Raw genomic sequence first — 24,540 nt, 5'->3', positions numbered from 1 at the left:
TCAAAGGCTGCATCCAAAGAGCCCTGGAGGAAAACAGGAATCTTCTCTCACTAACCTCCAAGCTGGTGCCTGGAGCAGACAGTCAGCCGAACCTCTAAGAACTATGGGTTGCCAAGGAGAAACAGAAAGAACAAGCTGGACACTGTCCTCACAGACCTCTGCCCTAGGCTGCATTATGCAGAAGGCACTTCCAAGCAATCAAGACCCCCAGGAAAAGAACGCTCAGAGAAGAGTCGTGAAGAAATACTATCCGAGAAAGAAGTGAGTTAGCTGCTGAAGTAGAGGGGCTGGTGCAGAAGATCCTCCAAGCAGCGCCTTAATTTAGGGGTATTTTCCAATCTGTCTGTTGCTGTGTGGATGGTGTGAGTGGTATGGGGCACACTGAAACGGTAAAAGGAAATTAAAATGCAGCCTGGAGAAGAGCTGCTTTAGATAACGCTGCTGTGGGCGAGTTCAGCTACAGGTGGTGGATGGTCTTCGCAGGGGGCACAACTGTGTCAGGTTCTGATCACAGATTCCAGGGCAGGGCCCCTCCTCATTCAGGATTCCAGAAAAGCAACAGGAATCCACTGGTTCTGGAAACAGACACTGTTTTCAAAAACCCTGACTGCAGTTACTTACCCTAGTATCTCACCCCTTTTTCTATGTCCCTCCTCAGAACAACCTGAGGTTCTGAGACAAATTAAATGTGTTCAGAGAAGAGAGGTAATGAAGGCTGAGAAAACTGGGAGAGACTGGGGGCCCCACCATCTGAAGGGCTATCACAGGGGGAAAAAAAAAAATGTGTTCTACGTGGTCCTGGGCGGGGAAAGGCGGGGCAGATAGGACAGGTATTTTGCAAAAGCAGATTTAGTAGGACCATTATTTTCATATTTTGTGATTGTTCCATAGAGTTTTCTTGACTGTAATCGTTACAGAAGCGGATTACCAGGACCTTCTTCCACAGGGCCTCTGGATGGGTTCGAACCACCAACCTTTAGGTTAGTAGTCAAGTGCAAACTGTTCGCACCACCCAGGGACCTATGAATTTTGTAATACGAACTACGAAAAGTAAAGCTTAACCAAATCTCATCTGGTGCCAGTTTGCAGACCTAAATTATACAACCGACTCAACAGCAGCTCACTGCAATGACTACAAATGATAAAATGTTGAGAAACTCTGACTAAGTTCATGTCGAAGGCCCTCCATGACCTGGGCCTGTCTATCTCTCAGCATCATGTCAGTTTGCTCTCACCCACTGTACTCTACACAAGTTTTCCTTCTTTGCTGGAAGAGACCAAGCTCACTCTTCTATCTTAAACTTTACTTTCACCATCCATCAACTTGTCACACTGTGGTGACTTAGGTGTTGCTGTGATGCTGGAAGCCATGCCACTAGTATCTCAAATACCAGCAGGGTCACCTGTGCTGGACAGGTTTCAGCAAGCTTCCAGGCAAAGACAGATTAGGAAGAAAGGCCTGACAATATACCTCCAAAAATTAGCTAATGAATACCCTATGGATCACAACAGAACATTGCCCATTATAATGCTGGAAGATGAGCGCCCTGGGCTGGAAGGCATTGCACAATAGCCACAATAATGGACTCAAACATACAATGATCATAAAGATGGCACAGGATTGGACACCGTTTCATTCTGTTATACATGAGGTCACCATAAATCGAAGCCAACTCAACAACAACTAACAGCGATCACCTTGTACTTGCTGGTCCCTCAGCCAGAACAGAGCTTGGCAAGACTGGCTTGTTGCCAACATTTAGGCCTCAGCCCAAATTACACCTCCTCAGAAGGCCTTCCTGGATACTTCAAAGCAGCCCAACCCATGTTCCCTCAGCACTCTCAGCCACGTCACCCTCTTTATTTCTTTCACAGGACTGGCGCCATTTGATATTATCTTGCTTATTATATATTTATATCATAATTGGAAACCCTGGTGGCGTAGTGGTTAACTGCTACGGCTGCTAACCAAAGGGTCAGCAGTTCGAGTTCACCAGGCGCTCCTTGGAAACTCTGTGGGCAGTTCTCCTCTGTTCTATAGGGTAACTGGGAGTCAGAATCGACTCGACGGCACTGGGTTTGGGTTTTTTGGTATATCATAATTGGTCTTCTCCACTTGAACATAAATTCCATGAGATAGAGACCACTCCCATTTTAGTTACCTCTGTTTCCCAGGGCTTGGACTACTATCAGATAGTGAAACTCAAATATCTGTTGAGTAAATGACTTATTTGTTGAAACACCAGGCACAGTCCAATTCTTGAAGTATGAAAAATCTGGTTCTATAAGCAAAGGTATATTCTCTTCCATCACAATTATGGAAAATGAGGCTGCTAAAAATGAAAACTAACAGACTACTAACAAAAATACACCAGTTTTTCCATAATAAATCATCGGCAGAACTAACTGAGCACCTTAAAAATTTTCATGTTTCAAATAGGCAAAGTCAGCCTGGATAGGGATGCTATTTTGGTCTTTCGTAATGGCAGTTTCAGGTGGTAATTTCTGGGTAGTTATTAAAAACTGAAATGTTTAATATGTAAAAGACCATTCTTATAGCTTATGTTGTAAGGCAAAATGACATGATGTAAATATCACAACACATACACTTATCCACCACCAGCTGCTACAGAGTCAACTCCGATTCATGGCGACCCCATATGTGTCAGAACAGAACTGTGCTCTGTAGGGTTTTCAGTGGCTGATTTTTCAGAAATAGATCACCAGGCCATTCTTCCAAGGTACCTCTGGGTGGACTCGAACCGCCCACCTTTCAGTTAGCAGCTGAGCGCATTAACCATTTGCACTAACCACTCCAAATATACCATGGTGCAAATCCAAACTCTACATATGTGGAAAATAACCAAAATAACCTTAATATCAGCTAAATGATGAATATTTGTTTATGCCACATTCAACAAAACATAGCACACTTCAAGGATGGCATATGATCACCGCCACACATCCCACCTATGTTCAAATCACCCCTGCTGCTTCTTCCCAAGATTTAACAGTAGCCAGACAGATCACTCTGTTGCAATGACACTGAAAAAAACTTAGCCATTGTCAACACTTGCTGGAGTTAGGTCTCAGGCTCGTGACATGTATCATATCTTGCAAACGTGAGCACCACCCCTACACTCCAAAAATCTTTTTTCAATAAAGCAAGTGGCCCAGGTCTTATAAGGGATATTAACGATAGTACACTAATCAAGCATGATGAAAATGGCCTGTAAAGAGACCGCATATGGCCCCAACTCCAGCAACAGAAATATAGAGAATTATCTCATTAAGCAGAAGTTTATGGAACAGAATACTGAACGAGTTTCCCAGCAGGCCTCAGATGATTTCCAAAATGACTGCAAAGGGCACCATTTGCTTATACAAAATAAAAATCTTCTATCTGGAAACCCAGCATGCCATTTGACCAAAGGCTGTTTCTGCTGAGGTCCAGCCTTTTTCTCCACCAGGCAGATGGGGAAACAGGCAATGGGAGACTAAATTGGTTGTGACTGGGCGGCTAGTTCTCCCTGCTGGCAAGATGCACTTGCAGAGTAAAAACGTCAAGCCTGGGACAAGGATAACAAGAGGATATTAGACCACCTCGTGTTTACGTGGCCTTTTTAACTTCTTAAAATGCTGTTTTGTTTCTGATCTCTTCATGGCTGCACGAGTGTAGCCAAATCAAGCAGGAGCACAGCTCTAGCTTCTATCCAGCATATCACAGGCATTTCAGAAGCTGGGGAATTTTAAATCAGGGTGGCAGGCAAACAGTGGTAGCCCTGAGTGCTTACTGCAATTGGGAGCCACTCTGAATCAGATTCCAGCTCACCAAGAATTTTTCTAAGCCCCTCACCATCAATGGCCTATATTTCCCTGAACCATTCCCACCATCCTCTCTTCAGGGGCTTCACAGGACTATAACTTACCCTCTGCACCTTGGGGAGGATGGTACAGAACCAGGCACACACTCACCCTCCAAGGGTACCAAGGTGGATCTTCAGGAGGGGGAACGACTTGGCAACATGTATATCAAAAGCTCATTGCAGCCCCATGTGACAGAGCAGAACTGCCCCTAAGAGTTTTCTAGGCTCTAATTTTGCAGATCCCCAGGTCTTTCTCCCACAGAGCCCCTGGGTGGGTTTGAACCACTAACCTTTCAGTAAGCAGCCGAGCGCTTAACCACTATACCACCAGGGCCCCACTATGAGTCAAAATCAACTTGATTGCACTTAACAATATATCAAAAGCCTTAGAAATCCGCGTGCCCTTGAATGCAACCATTCTACCTAGAAATATATTCTAAAGGAATAATTCTGAATGTGCACAGCGAGAAAACTACAAGGATATGGACAAAAGACTGTGAGAAACCAGAAACAAGTTACATGTCAAACAATGGGGGCCTGGTTAAATAAATTAGGCTATACCCATTTAAGAGAATGTAAATATACTTAGCCATTAAGATGGTACTGCAAAAGATTATTTCATAGCATGAAGTAATCTTGTAAAATATTAAGTGAAAAAAGATTATAAAACCTTCTACATGAAAATATCTCATTTTTGTTAAAAATATTCCATTTTTGATACAATCTGGAAAACAGACACCAAAGCGCTTTACAGTGGCTATTTCTGGCCAGAGGAATTATGGGGAGTTCTTTTCTCTCTTTTTTTTTCCACATCTTTAAAATTTTTTTTATGGAATACATGTGAATCAGGCTATGCATCAAAGAAATCAGAAGTTGTAGTTTAAAAATAATTCTGTGCACTGTGGAAACATCTCACAGGCTTTAAACACTCATCTGTGGGAGACAATCTCAGACCCAAGTACAGTGACGTTAGGATTTCCGCCCAGCAGCATGCATTGTAACGTGGAGCCAACTTGAGTGCTGTTTTTCTGTGTGCTTCCTGAGGTTTTAAACAAATGGTGCTGGATATAGACCCATCACACCAGGAGTACCCTATCTTGATGCCATAATTACAAGTGTTATTATAACATTTTCAAAAAAGCATATAAATAAACAAAAAGTGAAGAAAAGCAACTATATAAAACGAGGAGGAGAAAGAATGTTTTCTGCCTCCCAGAGAGTAGCTTATCCACAGGCTCAGGACCCTCTTAGGACCTGCTCCTGGTGAAGCTTGAGAATAACCTCAGAGCTTCAGTGTCTCCTGGAAGAGGAAGCAGGAAGTGGCAGTCAAGTGTTCAGAGTTAGAATCCTATTCCAGAGTAGGGAGGCCGTACGCATGCATCCCTTCTAGAATTTGCATGCATCAGGTTTTGTATTACCTTCACCACAGATCCCATGACATTCCTCATTATTATATTTGGCTGTTATACTGTGTGCACTCAAGCAAAAATACTACTACATTAGATATTGCGTTATAATCCCCTTAATAGTCACTCTGGAGCCCAGGTGGCTCAGTAGTTAAGAGCTCAGGCTGCTAATCAAAAGGGCAGCAATTTGAATCCACCAGCTGTTCCTTGGAAATCTATGAGGCAGTTCTAGCCTCTCCTATAGGGTAGCTATGAGTCAAAACTGTCTCGATGGCAACAAGTTTGGTTTGGATTTTGTTTAATAGTGATCCTAGCAGCCCTGGGAGGTAGGTGAGAACACTCACTCCTACTGAAAATCAGCAGTAGAGGTTATGCAAGCTGTCCCAAGGTGCACAGGAAGTTAGCACCAGAGCCCAGGCTTGAGGTCACAATCACTGACCAGTAGCCTTTTTACAGTTCAGTCGTTTGCCTAACTGACTGTTCATATCACCTGATCAAGACTCCAGTTCTTCAAGGCATCAGGTTATTGGCTAAAAGGTAAAAGTAACTCATTACAGCTACAGAAATAAGGTGGAGTTAATTCACCATAAAATGAACATGGGCTGCCAGCTAGTGTTACCAAATAGAGACTGGGGTAGGCCCTTGGTACCTGTGAATATGTTACATGGCAAAAGGAACCTGGCAGATGTAATGAAATTAAGGACACTGAGATGGGGAGATGATGCTGAATTATCCAGGTGGGCCCAATGTAATCACAGGGTTCTTAAAAGTGGAAAAGGGAGGCAGAAGAGGGAAGTCAGAGAAAGATACGTCTATGAAGAATGGTCAGAGACATGCAAAGTTGTTGACTTTGAAGATAGAGGAAGAGGGTCACCAGCCGAGGAATATGGGTGGCCTTCAGAAGCTGGAAAAGGCAAGGAAACAGATTCTCCCCTCGAGCCTCCGAAAAGGAACTCAGCAACACTATGAGACCCGTGTCAAACTTCTGACCTACAGAAGTGTATAATAACAACCTTGTGTTGTTTTAAGCTACGACCGTTGCGGTGATTTGTGATAGCAGCAATAGAATACTAACACAGAGAATATCTGGATTATCCAACGTTGGAATCATACTTCACACTGCAGTAGGTTAAACAAGACTTCAGCCTTGACTTAATCCAGTCCTTGGACTTCGGTCAGTCTTAGGGAATTTATCAGAAAATAGGGATGCAGGGCCCTCTACAAGTGTCCTATGGGGACCTTTCAAATGGCACTGGACATGACATTGGTGAAGTGAAAAGAACATCACTAAGAATACCCCATGATATAGTGGAAAGAGTAAGGTGATTAGAGTTCAATAAACAAAAAACAACAAAAGTTGCTGTCAAGTGGGTAACCCCATGAGTGTCAGAGCAGAACTGTGCTCCACAGGGTTCCCAATGGCTGGCTTTTCGGAAGTAGGTCAATAGGCCTTTCTTACAAGGTGCCCCTGGCTGGACTCAAATCGCCAACCTTTCAGTCAGCAGCTGAGCACATTAACCATCTGCAACACCCTCCTCTGTGCCTGAGTCAAATCAAGTGGAGTTTGAACCTTATAACTCCTCCATGCAGGAAGGAAGTAAACCATCCAAGTCTCAGCTTTCTCATCAGTAACAACTTGACAAGACTGTGGCTGGCCGCAAAGATTAAATGACGTGTGTCTATCGGCACCCTGTACAGAGAACAGACACCGTAAATGATGTTGGCCACAACAATGACTTGGTTACTACTAGTCAATCTAATTCTGGTACTGTAACCGGCCAGTGACCTGCGTTCTAATCTCTCTGGGCCTCAGCTTCCTCATCTAGTAAGTACACGAAGAAGGTAGCTGGCTCCCTGACCATTTTATTCTGCAGCGCTGGGGACTAAATAGCAATGATTATTATAGCACTGTGAAATGTAGGAGCCCAACACAAATGTAAAGTGGGACATTTTCTTTTCGATTCAGGAATCCTCCAGAGCCCTTCATAAGAACCACCCTCACGTGCTCATCACCAGCAAAGACGCTGCACGCACTTGAGCTCAACACAGACCATACCGGGCAGTACACCATGTCCCCTATCTGATGTGAAGCCAGTACTGAACATGAATCTTAGAGAATCAGAGATATTGACAGTTTGTGCAACCATGATGAAATCAACTGGACCTTCTCAGAGAGCAGAACTGGGCCACATCTAGCCCCTGATCTCCAGGCTATCAGTGAAGAATCCATTCCAGTGAGGGTTCCTGTCAATGATACCTCCTCACACAGGAGGGCCCTTAGTTGCTGTTCTCCAGGAGCAGCTGGAAAAGACACTGCAAATGGGAGCCAAAACCTCACTGCAAACAGTGAGAGAAAACAATAAAAGAGCCAACTGGGACTTAATCCTTAAAAATGAAGTAAGAATTAAGCAAATCAGCTTATTTCAAATGTAAAACATTTAGGCTTATATTGAATTTTGCATGAATTCTCAGATTGGGCTAAGAATTGATTGTTTTTTGTTGTAATTTTTCCCAAATAACTACACAATAGCATGACATTCTTCATTTCACCTCTGACTTTCACAACACGGCTATACAGAGGTTAAGTTCTAACAAAAATTATTTAACGGCTTACAGTTTCTCAAAGGTGTTTCTCAATATTCAAAGATAGTCAAATCCTTCTCTTTTGAAGTCAGTTTCTTGTCAGCACGTTGGTTGATTTCCTCTCCATTTAGCTGGTCTAACCCTCCCAGTCCTCATTTGTCTGGAGAGCAGTTTGAACAGTTCTCCAGCAATCCTTTTATGGACGCTCTGTAATCCTACATCTTCTGCAAGATTTGCAGTTTCACTTTGAAGTATATTTGCATGGAATTTGCATCGCACTGCCAGGTCTGGAAGCCCAACACTGCCTGACAAACGTTGAGGACAGGGAAGAAGAGAGGCTGGTAACAGGGCGAGGATGAATAATGGGGGCTCTGTTTTCTATTGCTGTGTGGCAAATTACCAAAAATTTCGCAGCTTGAAACAACACACATTTATTATCTCACAATTTTCCTGGGTCAGGAGTCCACGCAAAGCTTAGCTGGGTTCTCTGCTTATGGTCTCACAAGGCTGAAATCAAGGTATTTACCGGACTGTTGTTATATTTTAAAGCTTGGGGTCCTCTTCCAAGCTCACGAGGTGGCTGGCAGAATTCAGTTCCTTTTCTTGCTGGCTGTCAGCGGAGCACTACTCTCAGCTCCTAGAAGTGGCCTGCAGTTGCTTTCCACATGGCGTTCTCAGAGGCCCTTGCAAAACATGGCAGCCTACTTCTTCAGGGTCACCAAGGGAGCGTCTCCCAAGTCCGTCGGCTAGGATGGAATCCTTTATAAGGTAACGTAATCATGGAAATGACCTCCTGGGTTCTGCCCTAGCTCAAGAGGAGGGGATTATACAAGGTTGTGACTCACTGAGGTATGTCACCTTGGCATGTGTCCACCACAGAGACCATATTTGTAAGTGACCAGCTCATCAGTGAACATGTTGATGCTATGGCCACTGTTGTTTTCCTGTGCAACCTCGTGGTTCGGAACACCGGCATAATGAGGACCCCCGGTCCTCGCCTCTCAGATCTGTCCTCTTCTCTCCATCCCTGCGGCACGGCTCTAGTTTGGGCCCCAGGATTTGTTACCAGCAATAAAGAAATGGTCTCCAGCCTTGCTCTTCTCTCAATCCACCCTCTACACTGCTCTTAGAGCTTGGTTGTTGTTGTGTGCCATCAAGTCAATTCCAACACATAGTGACCCTACAGGACAGAGTAGAACTGCCCCCCTAGGGTTTCCAAGACTATAATCTTAATGGAAGGAAGCAGACTCCCATACCTTTTGCCATGGAGTAGCTGGTGAGTTCAAACCACAGACCTTTTGGTTAGCAGCTAAGTGCTTAACCAATGCACCACCAGGGTTCCTTAGAGATTAACCTGTTGCCTTCCAGTCAATTCTGACTCATAGCAACCCTACAGGACAGAGAAGAACTGCCCCGTAGGGTTTCAAAAGCTGTAATCCTTATGGAAGCAGACTGCCACATCTTTCTCCCATGGAGTGGCTAGTGGGTTCAAACCACCAACCTTTTGGTTAGCAGCCAAGCAGTTAACTATTGCACCACCAGGGCTCCTTAGAGAAAGCTTAGTTCACATGCAAATCTCACCATGTTCCTTCTCTGCTTAAAATCCATCAGTAGTTGCCCACAGGACAGTCAGGGATTTTTGGTAGGCAAGCTGATGCCTTCACAAGTTTCTTGACTCAGAAGACCAGTGCCATGCCCATATCTGGCCAGCGCTCCCTGTGCTCTCTGTCAACCTCACAGCCTAGGACGTTCCCTCTGTCCAGGTGTCCCTCCCCCTCATTCATCTGGTAAAATTCTACCATCCTTGTGATCTCATTCAAGGATCACTGCCTCCAGGAAGCCTGTGTTGACTGTCCTAGAAGGTCCTGTGTGATCTTTCTTCCACATTTCCACTGAATCTTATGCATTTACCCCTTTGTGGTACAGCTACTGGTTTCTTGGTCCTTCTCCAAACCAGAATGCAAACATCTGGAGGGCAAGAACTAGTTTGTTTGTTTTTCTGTATCTTTAGCAGTCACAGGGGACAGAACATAGCAATGGCTGCTGAATTACTTATATTTTCAATCCAGCATGGTGATTAAGAGAGTATATTACAAAACCACACGGCCTTGGGTTTGAAGGCCAGCTAGGCTACCTAATAACTGTGTGATTTAGGCCGGGTTCTTGACCTCTCTATGCCTCAGTTTTATCATCACTAAAATAACAATAATATAAATACCTACTTCATTAGGTTGTTATGAGGCATAAACAAGTCAGTATTTGTAAAGGATTTTAAAAAGGGTGTGAGAACTGGTTAGACTATATAAATGGTTTTCAAGTAACTCAACAATACCCAACAAATATGAGCTACATACACATCAGCGGGAAACTCACCCAAAATAAGAAGTGTCACACAGATCGGAGAGTTAAGTCAATAGCAAAACTGCTGTCATCAATATTGTTCTGGAATACTTCAGCCAAAAATAAAACCTGTATATAAAACCTAAAATCCAAAACAAATGACGAAAGAATAGATAAAACAAGAATGGCAAAATCCTGCTATTCCAGGTCCTGGGTGCTGGGTATAAGAGCAGTTATGATAGTCTCTCTACTCGTGTGTATTTTTGAGAATTTTCAGAATGAAAAATTTTAAATCAGTGCTTATTACAGATTTATGAAAAAGTGGCACAACGTTTGGTACATGGCAGGAAATCACTGAAAGTATTGAAAAAATAAAATACAGAGTAGGTTAAGTGAACCCTAACGTTACTACGGATTTGAGCTGATAATAACGTGTCAGGTAAAGTGGCAAATGTTATGTTACATATCTTTTACCGGAAACCCTGGTGGCGTAGTGGTTAAGAGCTACGGCTGCTAACCAAAAGGTCGGCAGTTCGAATCCACCAGGCACTCCTTGGAAACCCTATGGGGCCATTCTACTCTGTCCTATAGGGTCGCTATGAGTCAGAATCGACTCAATGGCAACGGGTTTGGTTGGGGTTTTTATATCTTTTACCACAATTAAAAAAAAAATAACCCTAATTAATAAATATTGTGATGATTTTCAGAAAGAAATAATAATGTATCAATATTGGTTCATCATCGTAACAAATGTACCACACTAACGTAATATGTTAACAATAGGGGAAGCTGGGAAAGGGGATGTACTTTCTGTACTCTGTACTTTCTGCTCAATTTTCCTATAAATCTACAACTGCTCTAAAAATAAGTCTATTAATTAAAAACAAAACAAAAAAAACAGTCAGTGAACTCGGGATGTCTAACCTAAAACCACAGGCTGGAGATGTGCCTACACACTGAGGTCTGGGTAAACCAGGAGGAAGGCTGAACCGCACTGGCCTGGTGGCTGCTTCCCTTCACACCAGCTGCTCCGATACCAGGCGCCGCCGCCCATCCCCCTGGTGAAACAGACTTGCCACCACAACTGGCCCGAGATGTGCAAGGCCCCTGTGTGGGGCAGCCTCTCTTCTGAGACGCACAGGAAGACTCACTCAGCTGCAGCAAACTCCCCAGGGTTACTGGCCCTTACTGCCGTACAGAAGTAAAGTGAAAATAGCCTTCAGGGACCAGGATTAGGCTCCTGTTCAGCATAATGCAGTAATCCTCAGGGCTCAGCTCGGCCCGCTCCCAGGCTGCTCCAACTCATATAAACCACCCTGTTTGCCCATACCACCCCTGGATTTAGGGGGGGAAAAAAGTTCTCAGCAAGGGGGCTAGCAATGCTTAACACTTGAAGCAGGCCAGAATATGGGCAGCTCAGCAGCAGAACTAGTCAATTCTCACAGCGTGCTGCCACTGTCCAGGTGGAATTAGGGAGAGGCCTGTGCCAATGTCTGGTGGCACAATGGTTAAGTACTTGGCTGTTAACTGAAAGGTTAGTAATTCGCACCCACTCTGGAGGAGAAAAGACTTGGCAATCTGCTCCCATAAAGATTACAGCCTAGGAAACCCTATGGGGCAATTTCACTCCATCCTATACGGTCACTATGAGTCAAAATTGACTATGAGTTGGAACTGACTCAACGGCACACAACGACATGTGCCAAAAGGGGGCTGTTAAAATGGGGCAGACACCCCTAGGTAACACAACTGATTTGAAAACTTGCGTTCACAAACTGCATGTGAATGTTTACAGTATTATCCATATCGCCAAAATCTGGGAGCAACAAAGATATTCTTCAATAAGTGAATGAACAAACTACACTACTTCACAGAATGGAAGATATCAGACGAGCTATCCAGCCACAAAAAGACATGGATGGAACTTAAAAGCATATTACTAAGTGAAAGAAGCCAGTTTGAAAAAGCTATCTACTGCATGTTTCCAATTAGATAACATTCTGGAAAAAGCAAAACTGTAGAGACAGTAAACAGAGCAGTGGTTGTCAGAGGGTTAGGGTTGGGAGACGTGTTGAACAGGTGAAGCACAGGGGATTATTTAGGGTGAAGAGATTATTCTGTAGGATACTGTAATGGTAAATACAAGATATTAAGCATTTGTCATAGAACTTTACAGGGCAAAGAATAAACCTTCATTATGCAAATTTTTTAAAAAATCATTTAGGAGGTAGGGGGAGGCAGGATGGAATACAAAATGTGACAAAAGAATCAAAATGTATTACAAATGTATGGGACAACCTCAGCGAAGGTGGTAGGGGAATAAGGTGCTGGCCTAAGTAACTTCGGAAAATGAGTAGAGCCTTTAAGACTACAGGCAAAAGGAATTATATACATAAGCACTATATTCTAGATGATAAAGTTGTTTCCCAGGGGCGTACAGGGTCACAATTCTGAAACCACTCTACTGGAATAGTATAAGGAATCGAACAATTAAGTAGATGGACAGGGTATGGTGGGAGTCAGGTTTCTCACTTTTGGAGTGAGATAGGCAAGGGGAGGAGACTAGAATGACCTCAGTATGAATTCATTTTTAGCTTAATACAGATATAGATATTTACATATAAAAATATTTATGGATATGCATATACACAAAGGCTAGTATACACACATAAGTCTACTTGCTCTATTAGCTGAGAGGTCCTACAAGCAAAGACATCCCAATAGTAACACGCACATCTAAAATGCAGATCTTGGTTTCTAACACCACTCTCCGATAAACGGAGCCAGGGCTCCTTGGAAAAATGGCTAATGAGTAATTCTAGTACTGAGGTAGGAAATATACTAAAATGATCCTGGAGCATCTTATAGTGCCAGAAAGTAAGAAAGTGATCAAAAATACACTTTGGTATCTATATTCTCACCACAAATTTAACACATACACAATGATTCTAAGTGGAGGTCCCTCAGCCCTGGGCTTCAGCTCCACCTTCCAGGCCCACTAGGACAGCAACTCTGCTCCCTCAGCTTTAGGCAGCCCCATTCTCCTAGTCCATCCTTTAAGACACCAGAGGTCTAGTCCCTACCCTTTGAGACTGAGACAGCTCTGCTTCCTGTGTTCCTTGCCTCTTCAGCTTCTGCTTCCTGGTTTCTTAGCCTGTTAGACCTTCAGGCCTCACTGCTGCATCTACCCTGCTGGCGCAAGTGTTCCAAAGCTCTTTAGCTCCACCAATAAGTGCCTGGAGGCACCCCACTCCACCAGTAAACTTCAGCTGGAAGACACTCAGCTCTCTCCCTCCATAGGTCAGCAAGCCTGGGTCCACCAATAAGTGCCTGAAGGCACCCCACTCCACCAGGAAACCTTCTGCACAAAAGACAATCAGCTCTCTCGATTTGTTGGTCAGCTTCAGCACTATCTCACACTGATCTCGTGGTTCAGCTGTTGCTTCCTGCCATCTGCACCATGTCCAGTGTAACAGCTTTCCTCATTTCCTTCTGAGTCATCACCAGAATTGTCTTTGATGGCCACAATTCTACCAACAGTCTCTTCAAGGCAATCTAGGCTTTTACTATTAGGCACTTTTAAATTCTTCCAGCTTCTATCCATTCCGTTTGAAAACTGCTTCTATATTTTAGGTATCTGTTAGATTAGCACCCCACTCCTGGTACCAAATTCTGTCTTTGTTATCTAGTGCTCCTATAACAGAAACCACAAGTGGATGGCTTTAACAAATGGAAGTTTATTCTCTTATAGTCTAGTAGGTTAGAAATCTGAATTCAGGGTGCCAGCTCTAGGGGAAGGCTTTCTGTCTGCTCTGGGGAAAGGTCCTTGTCATCAATCTTCCCCGGCCTAGGAGCTTCTCAGCACAGGGACCTCAGGTCCAAAGGTTGCACTCTGCTCCCAGTGCTGCTTTCTTGGTAGTATGAGTTCCCCTTGTCTCTATGCTTGCTTCTCTCTTTTATATCTCAAAAGAAATTGGTTTAAGACACAAGCTAATCTTGTAGATTGAGTCCTGCCTCATTAACATCATAGAAGTAGGATTTACAACACATAGGAAAATCACATCAGATGACAAAATATTGGACAATCACACAATACTGGAAATCATGCATGGCCTAGCCAAGTTGACATACATTTTTGGGGGGATGCAATTCTTCATAACATATACGCACACACAATGATGAGGCGATACAGGAGTCAGCTGAAAGAACTACCAATGGCCAAAGCTAGAACAATTTGAGAAACAAAATTAAGTGGTATTTATAAGCCAAAGTATAAAATAGATATCCGTAAGTCCATTCTTACATAAATAAATGATTTAATAAAGAAATAAATGAGAGGAAATAGGAGAGCAGACAAGTCTCTCACGCAGAGAATTCTAGATAATTTATGTAAATACTCCTCCCTTAAGGAATTGGCCCATAACTCTCCACTCCATACATGTGGGCTGTGCATAGTAACTTTCTCACAATGAGCACAGTAGGGAAAAAGAGAAAGAAAAAAAAGTAAATTTACAAATACTACTTCAAGCCAAATGCTCAAGGTTAACATCAACAGCGATAAGTTATACTGATAGTATATAACTTTGGTATATGATGAGAATGGCACTTTACCTCTGCAGTACTCCTTCCCAAAATACATTACCCAATTTAATCATAACATAAACATCAGACAAATTCCAACTAAGGGACATTCTACAAAACGCCTGACTTCCCAAAACTGTCAAGGCCATCTCAAAAAAGGAAAGTCTGAGAAAACATCAGAGCCCAGATGATCCTAAGTAGACCTGATGACTGAAAGTAATGTAGTATTCTAGAATGGAATCCTAGAACAGAAAAAGTACATCAGGGAAAACTAAGGAAATTTAAATAAAATATAGACTTTGGTTAATAATGATGTATCAATACAAGTTCATTAATTTGATAAATACACCATACTAAATGTAAAACAATAATAGGGAAAACTGGGTGTAGAGTATATGAGAACTCTCAGTATTATCTTTGCAATCACTCTGTAAATCTGTAACTGCCTTAAAATAAAAAGTCTACTTAAAAAAGGAAAAAAAAAAAAAAAGAGGCAGACTCCCATCAAGCACTCATTTAAGAAGTAAACTTACAGTGAGTTAAGATGAGACACTCAGCTAGCAGGCAGGGAAGTTTGCTGCCTGAATATTTGATTAGCAAGGCTCAGTCTCAATATCAACAAAGTTATTCAAATGATTCCTAACCCTCAGCTGGTTAATCTATGCAAACCTTTAAGATGAAAGAAAAATAACATTTTCAATCTGACAGAAGGGTAAAGACATATACGTAAAGACTTGGCTAGGTTAGAGGAGACAGTGACATGTGAACAACCTCAGAGGACTCACCTACTGATACTCCACTCAAACCATCCACTTTACCAAGATTATTTCTGAAGGCTGCTGGCTCGCAATGTTATATGATTTAGACACATCTAGTCACAGCCATCTAGAAGATAACAACAGCAGAAACAACTGTGTGGTCAAGTGGTGCACATACTCACAGGCCTACAATCCCACTCCAGATTGGGATAAAATAGTCGTATCAGGAGCCTATATGAACCACAGAGAAACTTCGATCACTCTGGCTACAATTTCTCAAAGTTCTGACAAAGTCAAAATCTCATGACATATATTTCTGTTGCTACAGCGACCCTACTGTCCATGAAATGTGAGAACTCAAGATCTATTCTTCTCCAGGACAGCCACAACCAATGTTCTGCTTTAGCTGTATAACATGTGTCAAGCAAGTACCTACATTTATTGGTGGGTATTTTGGTTTCTTTTCATATCTTTCACCCACCCCATCATGGGCTCATTCTGAGCTTGGACTCTTGGTTAGTGTTTTAGGGGTATAAAGGATTTACAGAGAGCTCTTGCTTATGATAGGTGATAGACAGTCAGCAGTCTGAGTATGGCCTGAAGAATCTTCTCCCACTGAGCACAAGTCAGTGTTTTCCTGTGTAACACTACCAAACATACCACTGACTGTAACCACCACCTTGGGCTGCACAGGCAGGCTCCTTGGGAATGACATCTTTCCATTTTAGTGGGTTAAGAAGGTGTAAGGAGGAAAGATATTGCCCAAAAAAAAAAAAAGGCGGGGGCGGGGGGGAGGTGGGATAATGCCATCAGCTTTACTTCAATGCACTGGGAAGATTCCATGGAGGGCATGAGAATGACACAGCTGGCTGAAATACGGCCACAAGAAGAAGCCCAGCAGGACAGGTAAGAAGGGAGACCACTGGGTTAAATAAACTTCTCTGGAAGAGAGTAGGGAGCCCCAGTCAGAGAGTGGGTAGGAAAAGGAGATGAATGCAGGAAAGTGGGCCAAAGAACACCAGTGAAAGACTTCTAAAAAAAGTAAGGGTCTATGTTAGTTTCCTTGGGCTGCGTTACAAAATACCACCAACTGGGTAGTTTCAAACAACGGAAATGTATTCCCACATAATTCTGGAAGCTAAAAATCTAAAATCAGGGTATTGGCCAGGCTATGCTCCTTCCGAGGTTCTAGGGAACAATCTGTTCCATGCCTCTCCCCTAGTCTCTGGTGGCTCTGGTAATCTTGGCATTTCTTGGCGTGTAGCTTCATCACTCTAATTTCTGTCTCTATCCTTACATGGCCATCCTTAATGTGTCTGTATGTCTCTTCTTTTAAGGACACCAGTCATATTGGATTAGAGCCCACCCTACTCCACTATGATCTTGATTATATTTGCAAAGACCCTATTTACACATAAGATCATATTCCCAGGTACCAGAGAATAGGACTTCATGTCTTTTGGGGAGACCCAATTCAAACCATAATAGGGTCTAAGAGTTCACTTAGAAGAAAGGATACATAGGACCAGAAAGTAATGAGTTCAAGGTGGGGCTGGCTGAGGCAAGGGGATAGAGAATACAACTTTGACAACTACAGTGAAAACCAAGTAAAGAAGCCCAATGCCAGAAGAAGTCAACAGATGAGACAAGAGATAGCTGGGGCCTGGACCAAAGTGACAGTTTTAGAGATAGAGAGACATGGATGATCCAAGAGACGGAGGCAGAATAAAAGACCATGAGCAATCCCATCGCACCAGGCTTAAATGCCCCCTTCCAGGAAAGGAAAGAGTAAGAGAAAGTCATTTCTTATTCCCTATAAAGAGGGGAAAGGAAGCAGAAAGAGCAACGGAACCTGAATTCTAGTCACAGCCCTGCTGCTCTGCAGTGGGGCTTAGGGCAAGTCACATTCTTCCGGGCTTCAGTCTTCTCATTAGTAAGAAGGGTTGTAGAGCTTTGCATCCTCCCATCCGTCCAGTTTGGTAAAAGCTGTAAGTCACACTTGCAGTATTTGCAGCCAAGTGCTGAGTGTTTGGAAACCCTGGTGGCGTAGTGGCTAAGTGCTACAGCTGCTAACCGAAGGGTCGGCAGTTTGAATCCATCAAGCGCTCTTTGGAAACTCTGTTGGGCAGCTCTACGCTGTCCTGTAGGGTCACTATGAGTCAGAATTGACTCGACGGCAATGGGTTTGGTTTTTTTTTTTTTGGTTTGCTGAGTATGCTGGGATCCAGGTACAGCAACCAACAGCCCCTGTCCCTTCCTCATGGTGTTGATATCACAGCAAGTTCTGAACCCTGTTCCAAGAGCCTAAAAGCAGAGAGCTTCCTCTCACAATAAGCTCCACCCTCTTCGCTGCCTATCTCTTTTGTTCTTGGTTTCCTCGCTCTTCTCCTTTTTCTATCTACTCATGCTAAGTCTACTTCTCTTCTTCCCTTTCCTTGCTTTTAAACTCATCTATTTCTGCTCATTCATGCCTCTCAGCTTCGGTACAACTTTTCTTGATAAACATATAGCGAGCAAGCACTGACTGTGAAAGAGGCAATTTAGCATGGCAGTTAAAAGCCTGGACTTGGAAGCCAGGCTGTTGGTGGGAAACTCAAGTCTGCCACTTGCTAGCTGGTTGGACTCCACCAGGGGCCCTGCTGCCACCCTCTCCTTCTGTTTATCAGGTGTTTCTGCAGCTGTACCAGCTGATGTCCCAAAGCTTGGCTGAGCACTGGAGAAGAACAGGTTGGTTTGGAAGTTCATACCCGAGAAGGCTTGCTCAACCAGTTTCAACAGGATGGAGTAAATACAGACTCCTGCTAACTCTGTGCAGGGAGGGACCTGATGGGGAGATCAGGACTGCATCCTACAGGTAACACCAAATGCCCAACAAGCACATAATCCCAAACGGGATCATTTAAGGGTGCTTTATATCCGCCATGGGTTGGGCGGAGCCCTGGTGGTGCAGTGATTACGAGCTCAGCTGCTAACCAAAAAGTCGACAGTTCCAATCCACCAGCCTATAGGGTTGCTATGAGTCGGAATCAACTTCATGGCAATAGGTTTGGTTTGGTTTTTGGTCACACACACACACACACACACACACACACACATACACAAGAAACCAATCCCTCCCTGTTCTTTCTTGGCATTTCCATGAATTGGCTTTTAGGTTCATACCTCTAAAGAACTGAAGAGCTATTGAGTTAAAAAATATCCATAACTAATATACATCCGAAATGTTCACGCTGCCTTCTTTTCTCAGGCAACTTACTCAGCCTTAAGGGAGACTAGGAACAGCACCTATATCCGAGGGATGTTGTGAGAACTGATGAAGCTGAGTACCTGTCTAGTGCTCGGAATAGAGCTGGCACATAGCTAGGACTCAGGAAATACTAACACTACTCCAGGCACTGAGAAATGTGTCATCGGGGCCACATGTGGCTAACACAGGGTCACTGCTGTCAGGTAATCCTGGTTTAACAATAATTATATAAACAACCATATGAGCAATTATAACACAAACAGGCTAAAATACCTGAGGAGAGAAAGAGAAGTGATTGACTTCAAAGAGAAGATGCTGCTGGCTGAGAGAAATCAGGAAAGATTTCACAGTCAAGGCTCTCATTTGGAATAGGCCTTGAAGACTAGAGACCAGCCAGGCAGGCAGGAAAGGGAGGGAATTCCAGAGCAAAGGAAGGGACTATAATGGCAGAAAGTCAGGGACAAACAGGACACTACAAGTTGAAAGACTAGTAAGAAATTCACACATGCAGAAATTGTTGAGACAGCATATGTATTGCTATGTATACTTTTACCACAAGAAAAGTTAAAAAATATTAACTCTTTATAAAAATAAAAAAGGAAACCGCAAAGAAAGAAAGAAGCTTAGTTTGGCCAGAGAATTGGGCGACCATAGGGCAATGCTGGGAAATCAGTTTTGACAGGTATGGTGAAGTCGGACTGGGGGGAACCCTGACCACCAGCTGAAGAACCCATATTTCATCCACTGGCACTGGGAGCTACTGAAGGGTTCCGAGGAAAGGGAGACACAACAGACCTCATACTTTAGGAGCTAGTCTGGAAGCAGCATGTCCGGTGGATTGAAGGAGCCCCCAGCTCTGAAAACAACACATAGTTCCTCTATGAGGACAAACGGACACATGCCACTGGGCTGAAGGGGCCCCACAGCTCTGACAACCCACAGTTCCTCTTTGAGGACAGAGAGACTCATGCCACAAGCACATAGTGGTCCTGCATGCATACTGAAGAGAAACCCTTGTCTCTCTACAGACAAGCACCAGATTCTTAGAAGAGCAATCTGAGTGCTCAGCCATGCAATTAAACGCAGGGGTGTCTGGGAATGGATCTTTTAAGTGAAAATCATAAATCAATATGATCTCCTTCAATAAACAACCCGGCTACTGACTCCCCACTGCCCCCTCAGCAGGGTACAGTTGTTTAGTTTAAAGGAAGCCAAACTCTTACTTAAATTAAGTGTCATCCCTGCTAAATGAAGACCAGATGTGCAAGCCAACAAAGAAATCTAATCAGGCTTGAAGAAGGGATTTTGTAAAAGAGAAAACTGGAGGAGGAGCGGGGCTGGTCACAAGACAGCAGGTGCTGAAGAGAAAAGTCAAACCAGGGCTCCAGATCAATACATTGTTTAGCAAGGAAAGGCAGGGAGCACCCTAAAGCCGATCCAGGGAGGGCTCTTGTCTCGAAGCGGCATCTGGGACCCTGGTAGTCTGCACTGCATCCCAGTGCTCCTTCAGAAATCCCAGCCAGGGGCTGCGGAGTCAGACTCCTTTTTTGACCTCAAAGTCCACCGCTTAGAAGACTGCCCCATCCTGGCTCCCCAAGTGGGAGAGATTTTGGCGGGGGGGCGTAAGGCTCACACCAGGTGGAGCCAATCCAGACCAACCCAGGGAACCCCTGGTTTGGGCATTCAAGTCTGAACCCAGCCAGGCTTCAACCGCACCCCCCGCCCCAGCCCCTTAAGCCTCCTGTTCAATAAGGAACAGCAGCTTTCTACAGCATCAAGAGGGCTTTTGGAGGCTCAGAGCCTCTCTTCCAACCTAGAATTTTTACCAGGATCTTGATATAGTCTTTCAATGGAAAAAAAAAGAAAGAAAAAGAATCAAACCCACATGCCACAAGCCTTTGCACAATTACAGTCCCCACATCAATTACACAATGAGTTTCTAGGCCTTTGCTCTTCCAAGTGAGCAGGTAACCTCCACCAGGGGCCCTGCTGCCACCCTCTCCTTCTGTTCATTAGGTGTTTCTGCAGCTGTACCAGCTGATGTCCCAAAGCTTGGCTGAGCACCGGAGAAGAGCAGGTTGGTTTGGAAGTTCATACCGAGAAGACTGGCTCAACCAGAAGTCCCGGAGAAAAGGAGATGGGATGGGACCAGTTTCAACAGGATGGAGTAAATACAGACTCCTGCTAACTCTGTGCAGGGAGGGACCTGATGGGGAGATCAGGACTGCATCCTGCAGGTAACACCAGATGCCCAACAAGCACATAACCCCCAAAGGGATCATTTCAGGGTGATTTATATCCGCCATGAGTTGGGTGGAGCCCTGGTGGTGCAGTGATTACGAGCTCAGCTGCTAACCAAAAAGTCAGCAGTTCCAATCCACCAGCTGCTCCTTCGAAACCCTATGTGGCAGTTCTAGTCTGTCCTATAGGGTTGCTATAAGTCAGAATCGAGTTCATGGCAGTGGGTTTGGTTTGGTTTTTGGTCACACACACACCCAGAAAACTGAAACCACTCCCTCCCTGTTCTTTCTTGGCATTTCCATGAATTGGCTTTTAGGTTCATACCTCTAAAGATTTGAAGAGCTATCAAGTTAAAAAAACATCCGTAACTAATACACACCCAGAAATGTTCACGCTGCCTTCTCTTCCGGTGCCTCCTGGGCCAGGATACTCAGAGAAAGACTCAGGTCCACAAGTGACAGAATAGAGCAGCCAAGGACAAGGAATGAGGTCTGTGTCTGAGCTGTGTGGAGGGTGCCTATCCCATGAGGCCGCCTGCAGAATGGCTGCTGGCTTTCAGGTAGCAAGGTTGCTGGGGGCTGGGGGGCAGCTCCATCTTACAGCCAAGGTGAATGGCAGGGCTCCCACCTCTGTGTGGGGCTGGAGGGGTGAGAAGCCCAGGAAGCCCTGGGGAGAGCTGGACCTCCCACATGAAAATGGCTTACACAGGCCTCCCCTCCCCTTCCCCACCCCATGCCCCCCACCCACACCCAGCCTCACCACGACCCCAGAGCAAGTGAAAATTAAGTCACTCACTCACACACACCCTGGCCAAGCAGGTTGTCAACAGGGACTCTCTGGCCCTAGAGTCCAAGCTTCCCCCATCATGGCCTTTAAGAGGAGAGATCCTCGATTCAGGCAGCTAGAGCAGAAAGGCTGTGAAACCAGGAAACAATCTCAGAATGGCTGTTTTCAGTAGGAGAAAGTCAAGGTGTGTGCTCTACCTATTTAACAAGCCCTCTGGTAACGACACTATTACCAGTTGCAAAGGAGTATGCCAAATCTTCTCAGGATGGTTAGTGGTTACGGAAATGGGGAGAAACTGCTAATATTCCACTAACAAGGGTGATTCCATCCAGCAGACACCAGGGTTGAGCTCGTTGTGGAGAAGTGATTTATCGTTCCCCCAGCCAAACATGGTGGTATGAAAAGCATCCCCAAGGAGGCAGAAGACCCAGAGCAACAGAAGGGGAGAGTGAGGAAGAACAGCTGCCCTGTTATTTCTTACACTGATTAAATGTCAAAGGGCTAGGTGCTCTACGGAAAAGAGACAGCAATCCCTTCTCAGCAAGATTTTCAGACCAGACCTGATGGATGAGCCAGATTCAACCAAGGGAAGCAACACCAGGGGAAGGAACTCCCACTCAGCAAGGTGCCCTCACCACACGGGCTCGTGCGCCAATTTTCACTGCCTTCTGGATCCAACAACCATCTATCTTTATCACTCACTCACTGCTGTCACGTCAATTCCAGCTTATAGTGGCCCTATAGGACAGAGCAGAGCTGCCCCACAGGGTTTCCAAGGAGCGGGTGGTGGTTTGGCACCACCTACCTTTTGGTTGGAAACCCTGGTGGCGCAGTGGTTAAGTGCTACGGCTGCTAACCAAAGGATTGGCAGTTTGAATCCACCAGGCACTCCTTGGAAACTCTGTGGGGCAGTTCTACTCTGTCCTATAGAATGGGAATTCCAGAACACTTCATTGTGCTTACGAGGAACCTGTACTTAGACCAAGAAGCAGTTGTTCAAACAGAATAAGGGGATACTGTGTGGTTTAAAGTTAAGAAAGGTGTGTGTCAGAGTTGTATCCTTTCACCATATTTGTTCAATCGCTAAGAGTCGGAATCGACTCGACGGCACTGGGTTGTTTTTTTTTTTTTTTGGTTTTACCTTTCAGTTAGCACCCAAGCTCTTAACCACTATGCCACCAGGGCCCCTCTATCTATATATGCACTGGTAATATACAAAACCTTCTAAGTATGATCTCATTTAACCCTCTACAATGGCAGCCTCATGGATGAGAAGCAGCATAAAGCCAATTCCCAGCAGGCAGAGATTAATCATAGCCCTGCTTTTCCACATCTCCATCATTTCTGACACCAGGCACCCACGTAGCACTCTCTCTCTCATTCTCTCTCTCTCTCTTTGACCCTAGCCACCTAGGGCTAATTTAGACATTACCAGTTAAGAGGATGCCGTCCTTAAGTTCCTTAATTAACTGGAATAGCTCATAGAACTCACAAAAGATATTATATTTAAGTCTCCTGGTTTTATTTTAGCAAAATGACACAAATCAGGATCATCCAAAGGAGGAGATGACGGGTAAGGTGTGGGAAGGGTCCAACACAGAGCTGCCAGGTCACAGAGAGGGCACATCACCCTCCCTTCACCAACCAGGAAGCTCTCTGAGGCTTTTATCAGCCAGTCCTGCATGATGGGCTAATTCATGCCTCTGGAGGCTAATTGATATCCTCTTCCCAGGAGAGTTTTCTCTGGTCTGGCCAGCCCCCATTTGCCAGCACAAATGCTCAAGTGTAGCCTAAAGTCCTAAACCAAGGCACCCCAGCTACTCCCAGACTTACTTCTCCAGAGCCAAGGACAACGGCCACCTTACTTAGGATAAAACTAGGTCTTTTACCATACACTCTCACAAAACAGCTATGAGGCAACAGGTCAAACTGACCCCCACTTTACAGATGAGAAGCCTGAGGTTCAGAGAAATTGCCCAAAGGGTGGTGAAACAGGGAAATACAGTTTAGAAGGAAACATTTCAACAAACACTAGTGTATTGGGATTGCTGGGGACGGTTTCTCTCCCATCGCACAGGCAATAGGGATGGAAAGAAGAGATGTGGACATTCACTGAGTATCTGTGACAGGCCAGGCACTATGCTAAGGACCTGGCATCCATTACTACATTAATTCCAACAGGGTTGACGTTGTCCCTGTTTTACAAATGAAGAATCACCAGCTAAGTAATTCATCCCTTGGCTCTCAAGATTATTATCCCTGCCCTCAAGGAGACAAATATCTTGTGCTGAATACAGAGACCACCACCTGTCTGTCAGTCTGTCATACTGTGGTGGCTTATATGTTGCTGTGATGCTGGAAGCTATGCCATCAGTATTTCAAATACCAGCAGGGTCACCCATGATAGAGAGGTTTCAGACTAAGACGGACTAGGAAGAAAGATGTTTACCTGTGTTTTACTGACTATGCAAAGGCATTCAACTGTGTGAATCATAACAAATTATGGATAACATTGCAAAGAATGGGAAGTCCAGAACACTTAATTGTGCTCACAAGAAACCTATACTTAGATCAAGAGGCAGTTGTTCAGACAGAATAAGGGGATACGGCATGGTTTAAAGTTAAGAAAGGTGTGTGTCAGAGTTGTATCCTTTCACCATATTTGTTCGATCTGTTTTTTTTTTGTACGCTGAGCAAATAATTCGAGATGCTGGACTATATGAAGAAGAATG

The 24,540-nt window shown here is 44.3% G+C and overlaps 1 protein-coding gene across 4 annotated transcripts in view; it reads right to left on the bottom strand.

Annotated features, from left to right (window-relative positions):
• Positions 1 to 24,540, bottom strand: part of C3H1orf226 (chromosome 3 C1orf226 homolog) — a 435,074-nt gene that overhangs the window by 263,225 nt on the left and 147,309 nt on the right. The window contains exon 1 of one of the 4 annotated variants that reach the window (XM_049881079.1): positions 7,887 to 16,269. The exons of the other annotated variants lie outside the window; for them this stretch is intronic. The gene's annotated coding sequence lies outside the window, so the exon portion shown is untranslated. Of the gene's footprint in view, positions 1 to 7,886; positions 16,270 to 24,540 lie in introns of those variants that run through there. 4 annotated transcript variants of the gene reach the window in all.

Source organism: Elephas maximus, chromosome 3 (assembly GCF_024166365.1).
Source record: "Elephas maximus indicus isolate mEleMax1 chromosome 3, mEleMax1 primary haplotype, whole genome shotgun sequence".
Taxonomy (NCBI): Eukaryota; Metazoa; Chordata; class Mammalia; order Proboscidea; family Elephantidae; genus Elephas; species Elephas maximus.
This window is presented reverse-complemented; position numbering and strand designations above follow the sequence as displayed.